We start from the raw sequence: 8,165 nt of genomic DNA on the forward strand, positions 1-8,165 counted from the left end.
TTGGTAGATTCGAAAGACAATATCACCCTGCATGTGAGAAGCATGCATCTTAATCGCCCAATTACGATCCACAGTTGAACAAGCTGCCCATAGAATGCAGATCTTACATTTGGAAGAAGGGAACCATATTGAGCAGTTTCCCTTGTGATTGTGTAAGATCCTTGTGATTGAATGTTTTATATATTCAAATGTGTTACAAATGAGTATTTTGAATCTTTTCAGCTAATTTTTGTTGTACAGTGCCATCTATCGGTGTTTCTGGAACTATTCCGTTTCCCCATATCTTGAATAGTATGTTCAACAATTTTTGAGCTTTTACAATGAGTAGTTAGCTGTATAGAAAGCTAAGAGTAGGGTTGTTTTTTTTAATTTTCACCATCTTGTGTATTAAACACATTTTCCATGTATTTCAGAAATGGCAACAGGGCTCACAAGTCTGGCAATCTTACTGATGTGTTCCCTATTTGTTGTTTCTTCGCTACATTTCAATTCCAATATTTGCATGAAAGAAAGTATCTATCCTATCATCAAATTATTTTCACTTTGTAATAATGATATGTTCCTTATCTTGTCATGTAGATTGTCATTTTGCAAAATACAATGTATGTTTACAAAATAGTTGAAGAACGATATTTTCATGGAAGTTACAAAGTATTAGCCCTAATACACATATCAGAATGAACCATATGATACTTTTATGGTGCATTGAATAGGAAGACTTTAGATAGTATAATAAACCAAAACCAGTATCCAATATAATTTTAGAATGAAGATACCCTTCGGTATATTTATTTTTCCAAATTATAAGCTTTTTCGGCGAATTAAATTTTTAACACATGCTTTGCTTAGTGTTGTTTTTGTTGATTACCAAATAAGCACGCTGTCTTTGAATGTAATTAAAAATTTGATCGATGTTTTCATTTCACCCCTTTATGCTTTTATATTCTATTTCAGTGTCTTCTCACTACTATTTTGCTTATTTTTTAATAAGTTATAAAATTGAAATAAGCATAAAAAACTCTTTGGATTTGAATGTTTTATAACATTTGCAAAGATTAGATTTGATAATTAAATAAAAATTCAACTAAAAACTAATCAAGAATATGACTTAATTCGTTTTACACAACAAAGAATTAAAAAATTAAAAAATTTTATAACTTTAAACGAGCATTTCTTGTATATATACATAAATTTATTTCGTGTACCTCTGAAACGGCTCTAATGATTTGAATCAAATTTTATATTTAGATAAGGTTTTACTTTTTAAGTTTATTTATATAGGTGTATATCCTGTAAAAAAGCAATTTTAAATTAAAAAAATAATTTTAAACAACTATTAGAGCTTTTTTCTACCTGCTCTCATGCTGGCAATGTCATATAGCGCCATCTCTGGTCCGATTTTTAAATGGTAAAAATTAATATAAGTTCAAAATTGTAACTAATGATAGATAAACTGTAAAATAAATGCCGTAATATAGAATATGGCTTCGAATAACATGTTAAACTATGTTCAGACATAATTATTTTTTATTTAAATGACCAGTTCCTATGTAGTAAGATTTAAAATTGTTCACAGTAAATCAGTATATGATTCGTATCTAAATATTTTCTACGTAAAATCACAATTTTATTTATTTTTTAAAGTAAAAGCTCGATTTTCCAGTTTTTATGTATTACCCCATGTTCGCAAAATTTATAAGTCAGCCTGCAAGGAAAAATCGATAAAAACCATCCTCTTTACAACACTTGAAATAAAAGCACTTTTGAGCTTATAAGTACATTCCGGAAATAATAAAATTCCGAAACATCTAAATTTAAAGGAAACGATTCAATAGATCTCATAAACGTACTGTAATTCTACCTGTCGAAAATGTAAAGCTGGCTTTTTCAATGTTAAGTCTCTCAGTTGATTTTGAATCAAATTCACGGATTCCGAGCCGTTCTGTACCTTCAGTGGCAGAAAAAGGATAGCTTTAAATTCCAGTTCTTTAAACTTTTTCCTGGCTGTATTCTTCTCTTTCATTTTCTGTAATTTCTTTCTCCCATTTTACTTTTTCCTCACATTTATAATGCAGAAAATCTTATAAGCGAAGTCAAATCCTATTTAAGGAACCTGAGCGCAACTCTCTAAATAGAGAAATTCAGGTATATGGATAGCTCACTTGGATAATTATTTTGTAGAACTGTCTTTTTAAGTCTGCGCTTCTTTCTTTAATTGTTATGAAATGTAGCACTTTCTAAGGCGTTTAGCCTTATCAAGTCCATTGAAAAGTAATCTGTCTTCAATTAACATTTTTTTACCGAAATTGATAACTAAATAAAGGGTACAGTTAATAAAAGAAAGAAAATTTCACCAAAAATTTACTTTAAAAATATTCGTGAACGTGTGTGGTTGCTGCGTCAAGTGAGTCTGACGACTTTGGTTTCGGGTAGATGGCGCCACACCAGCTGTACGAAGGTTGAAGGTTCATCACGTCCGGGTCACCAAAGTAGCGAGTTGTGATGAGCGAGGATAGAACCTGGGACCTTGTGGTTCGCAGTTCAGTAACATGACCATGATACAAAAGCAATTGCTCCGGTAGCGTAGTTGTTAACTGGATTATATAATATTCACCACAAGCTCAAAGTATTTTTGAATTATTTTTCTCACACGCAAACGGGCATTTTCCAAAAATGTGTTTTCCTAAATTAGAGGGTCTAAAATGTTGAAATTCATTAAAATCTCGAGTTCGAATTTCTTGACGTTTACAATACTTTCTCTAAGTTACATATACGAAAAAGTGAAAAGCCAGCAGACAAGGATAAAAAATACTACAATACTACAATATCTTTGTATGTAAAAAAATACGTGTGTGTTTGCTGTTAGATTTAAAGCTGTGCTATTTGATTTAGAACTTCTAAATTTGTCACATATAGTATTGTGATGGGAATATGCACCTAATTACGATGTTTTTGTTAAAATTTTATTTACATTTTAAACGAATCAAAGTTAAGCAAATATTTGAATGTTTTCGAGGTTAATATAACAAAAAAATAATTTTTATGCCAATTTAAAATTTTTAAATATGGATTTTCAATGATAAAAATTTAGTTTTTGTGTTTTTTTATTTCTGAATTATTATTTTTTTTAATTTTTTAGATATTTTCAAGAATTTTATTGAGCGAATTTTTAAAACTTTTTTTCTATTTCGGTCATTTATGAGTTTCTAAAATCTTATCAATTCGAGTATGACAGAAAAACCAACCTACATTAGTTTTATAATATCACCATTACGTATTCAGATTTTTGTTGTTGATGATGATGTAATTTTTAGATTATACCTAGCTATTTACAACATAAAAAGCTATAACATAGAAGAAATGACTTTTTGTCATCAGACTCTGTTCTGTGAGTTCACCGAATCATTAATGCATCGTACATTTTTTTCTTTCAGCAATAATTCCAAAAATATTTTTTGGTATAAAGCAATTCTTTAAGCGGTTATCAGCTAAGTCAAAATCACAAAAATATCGCCAAATATATAATATTATGTTATATTGGTCATTATTGCATACAAAATCTCCACTAAACTCCTTCTATCTCTTATTATCTTAAGATCGGCGAAACCTTTAACCACAAAGAGCTTGACGTTTAGAGTAAATTGATCTTGCTCCTGAAGTTGAAATCGGTTACAGCGTCACCTGGATAAACAACGGAAATAACGTTCTTGTATTGAAAATGGCACAATAAACCAGAAAAAGGGAATTATAAAATGTGTAGAAATAAATGGGATGCGTTCTCTAAATCTGTTGTTGACTTTTTCCCTTAATTTGTACCATGTTTAGAATGGAAACTCTAATTACATTGTTTGCCACTAGATGGTGCTGTAGTTGATCTCGTTGGTCACTATACCATACTTAGCCATCACATTTGTGGCTATAGTTTTCACCGTTCTCAAGTTAATGTAGGGTAGTGGGCATTCTCTTTCATTTGTTGAATTTCGATTTAAAAAATTTTTTTTACGATTTAAGGATATATATTGTTACAAATCTATAATTTTGCTACCCGGCATGAATAGTGTCATCGTGGGAAAAAAAGTTGCAAGATCTGTCCTGTGCATGCTGAGCGGGTGCTGCGTCAATGACTTCAGAGCTTGGCGACAAACTTGGCGAGCGTTTGACGGCTTGGCGATGAATTTGACGAGTTTGGCGACTAAATGGATAATACCGGACAGTTCGAGAAGTTTCACGATTCATCCAGTAATAACCGAGATATACCCAGGTACGCCCTGATTGGTCTGAATATTCTAGCCCCGCCTCCCAGAACTATAAAAGACGAGCACTCTGAAGCTGCAGAGAAGTCGTGTGTATCGTCGGAAGTCGTGTGTGAGAGGACTCGGAGTCGCCGACAAGTAAAAGATTTTAAAGGATTAGACAGCAAGCAAGCTGCTGAACTAGCGATTAAATGAGCTGCGGTATTACGATTGATTGGCGATATTTGTTGTAGAAAAATTTTTGTAACAATATATTCATATAAAAGACGTTATTTCAAGAAAAAACTCTCTTCTCCACACACACAGTCATATACAGTCACATTCATTTGAGAAAGAACAGAGTATGAAGTAATGTCCACTGTAAATTTCAATTCCACTTTTTATATGAAATTTCAACGAATAATTCTAATAAAGTGCTTCAAAACATGAGCAAGAACATGAAAACATCATTCGCTAATTTAAATCCATCATTGAAGAGAGGGAAAAAAACTGCTTCACATGATTGGATCTTTGCGTGACTTGTTCGAATTTCATTTGTGAGACCGAAACTTGTTATGCCATGTTTTATTTCACCTAATGTTTCGCCGTGCTCAACTACATTACATTTACGCTAAGAAGGAGGGTTAAAATGAGAAAACAATAGCAAAAATATAATAGAAATGATGATAATTGAATATGCTCAAGAATACTTCATTATTTCATAGGGTATGTTTGCTCTTTTAGGATTTTCTTTTGTTTACTTGTTGTTTATAAATGATGATATTAGGCATTATTAATAAAGATTTCGGCTGCAAAAATTTTTAAACTTAATTAGTATTGATTTAAAATGAATTTCTGGTAATATAGTAAATATTTTTTATAAATAAAATTCTGAAATCAACTAATGTTTTCTGTTCTCATTTTCTCACTAATATCCTAGGTAATCAATTACAATTTTATTTTGTATTTTATGCATGTTTTTTTTTTCATTAATGTAATGCTGAAACTTGGACTTGCCATCTGATCATCGATAGAACACAGCTTAACCCCTCACATGCTAAACTTAATTAAGTATTTTAATACTTATGCAAAAGTTATTGAATTTTTTTTTATGAAATATAGAAATGAAAGTATAATTTAAATTTAATTTGTAACTATTGATATATGTTAGAATTTTAAGTCATAATACAAATTCTCTAAAAATATTAAAGAATAACAATTATCAAGATATACAATATCTCCTCAAAAAATGGAATAAGTTTTTATTTCCTTAGATATTTTACAGCATGACAATAAGGTGAAACGAAATTTATTTATAAATTTTTCCAACGGCATATAAACAACATTTTACATAAATTTTTCCAACAAATATTTCCAACGAAAATTGTGTGAAACTTTTTTTTCTTTCTGTGGAGTTTGATAGTAAGAGCATTAAAAAAAAATTATACATCCACCAAAGAGCAAAAATGTCAGATAAAAAAAGTTTCTCTTACATCCATTTATGCACATATAAAGTTTCTTGTTTCTCTCAATAATTTTTTTTAAATATATTTGCTTAAAATTTAATACTACTACCAAAAACTTAGATTAAAACATTTATTTCATACAAAAAATTAAATATGTAAATATTTGCCTTGTCATATCTAATCACTGACTTGAGAGAAATTTACTTCTCATGCATAATACTGTAGGTTTTGATTTGTCGACAGTTGCAACTTCGACTTTATGAAGAAAGTAGGATAATCTTGAAAAACTAAACCTTAAAGATATCCCAGAGAAATGCTGGAATGCTAATTAAGAAAATAAAATTATTTGTTCGCAACTGTGCGCTATCTAAAAATATGGTACATTTTATAACAAGACGTGTCTATGAATGCTGGTGATTTATGTTTATTGAATCAAAATGTTGGTCTAGTTACAAAATAATACAAATGTTTTTTAATGCATTGCATCAGTTTAAAAAGTGAGCGATAATAAACAACAAGATCCTTATATCTCTGGGAAGGGAGGCAAGCGGAAAATAAGATTTTTATAAGAATTGACATTTTAATTTATTTTCACCTTTTTGTTATGCTGGAATACGAACAGTCAGCTCAGAATTCAAAATTATAATAGCAATGTAATCTCGAGAATACTCGTATTTCAAATCGACAATAGTCTTTTTTACTGTATTCGTTAAGTACAGAAAATGTTATAATAATTATATACGCAACAAAATGAACCATGTGTAAAATTTTTACAATTGGGCGCTAGTTTATGTAAAACCACATGCTTCCTTTTTTAGAAATGTAATTTGGGCGGACGAATGTCTCCTTAATTGAAAAAGAAAAATTAATCTTTAAAGATATTATTTTTCAAAACACTTTTCGGACAAGAAATTAACTATGCAATTTTTTTAAAATGTGAAATTTTGCGTTTTTAGAAGCTTTTGCATTAGTTTCATTTTATATGACAGTAAAATGTATGATCTTTAAATCTATTTCGATAGATTCAAAAATATTGTGTTTTATGTCACAGGTCATGAAATGTGTAGCATGCATTGTTAAAAGAATGGATGTTTGAATACAAATCAAAGCATGAGTTAATATTTTCTGAATCTATCTTTTTCAATAATTCTTTTGTACTAAGCATATTATCCCTGAAAGTTACAAGGGAAGTCACTGTCTAACGTTGATCAGAGTTATGATAAAATAGTCAATATATTTTCCTATTCGTATTCTCAGAAACTTTTAGAGATAGAAGCATAAAATTCTGCATTCAAAAAAATTCCCAAATGTAGGTACTTTAATTGATAAATCTTAGCAATTGGAAATATACGTCTAGCTGCAATAGTAACAGAAATTAATGCTTATTCCATTTCTGTGAAACACTCTGCATATGCTATTAAAAATTATTTTCTTCCTTTTATCTATAATGTTTTGAAACATTATTTATTAAAAACTCGTAGAACATGGAAATGTCCTTCGTTGTTGTAAACAATAGTATTTGATTACCTTTTTCATGCAATTCAAGATGTTAGGAATATTCATCTTCCACCAATAAAAAAATATGTTGTTACAAGGTACTTTGTCAACTAGGTTTTTATACAATGTTAAAATAGTAAATTATAGTACAAATGTTTTCTAAAAAATAATGGGATTGTATGTCAAATGCGATTAAATAAATACTCTTACAAACCTGTAACTTGCTTCCCACCGCTCAGCATGCACAGGACAGATCGTACAACTTTCTTTATTACGATGACACTATTCGTGGTGGGAAGCAAATTAATGGTTTGTAACAATACACTTCTTATTGAAAGCAAATTTAGTATTAAATACAAGTTAGTTTTATTATAAATGTGTGATAAACTTGCTTTTCGAAAGTTAGTTTATTAGCTCTATTTTGTGTGGCAATATACTGAATGGTTACCGATATTTGATTGATATTATGCCTAAACTATGGAATGAATTGCATTTGCCAATACATGCTCTATAGATCTTCCCCGTTAAATTTAAAAAGACTGCCACAAGTTGTTAAAAAATCAACCTTTCATACATACCCAAGACTGTGTTATTATTTTCTGATTCCGATATTTTTATCAAATCTGTTGTAAACAAAGCCGATTAGTTTATCTTAGATAATGCAATACGTAATTCAAAAGATGAGTCACATCTTATTGCTTATATGAACTCAAGATCAATAATGCATCGATTATTGAAGGAGCAGATTGGAGAAATGCTGAATTATAGAGTTCATTTTTACTATACTTTATTCATTCACTATACATTTATTATTTATTCACTATAAATGTATTCATTTTCATTTTGATTTCATTAAAAGAATTAATGACTTTAAAGAATTTTAATGAAATAATATAATAAATTTATTTATTAATCAATTATATTTCATTTCATTATTCCAATATAAAAATTAATTATATTTTATAATTTA

The sequence above is a fragment of the Argiope bruennichi genome, chromosome 11 (genome assembly GCF_947563725.1).
Source record: "Argiope bruennichi chromosome 11, qqArgBrue1.1, whole genome shotgun sequence".
Classification (NCBI taxonomy): Eukaryota; Metazoa; Arthropoda; class Arachnida; order Araneae; family Araneidae; genus Argiope; species Argiope bruennichi.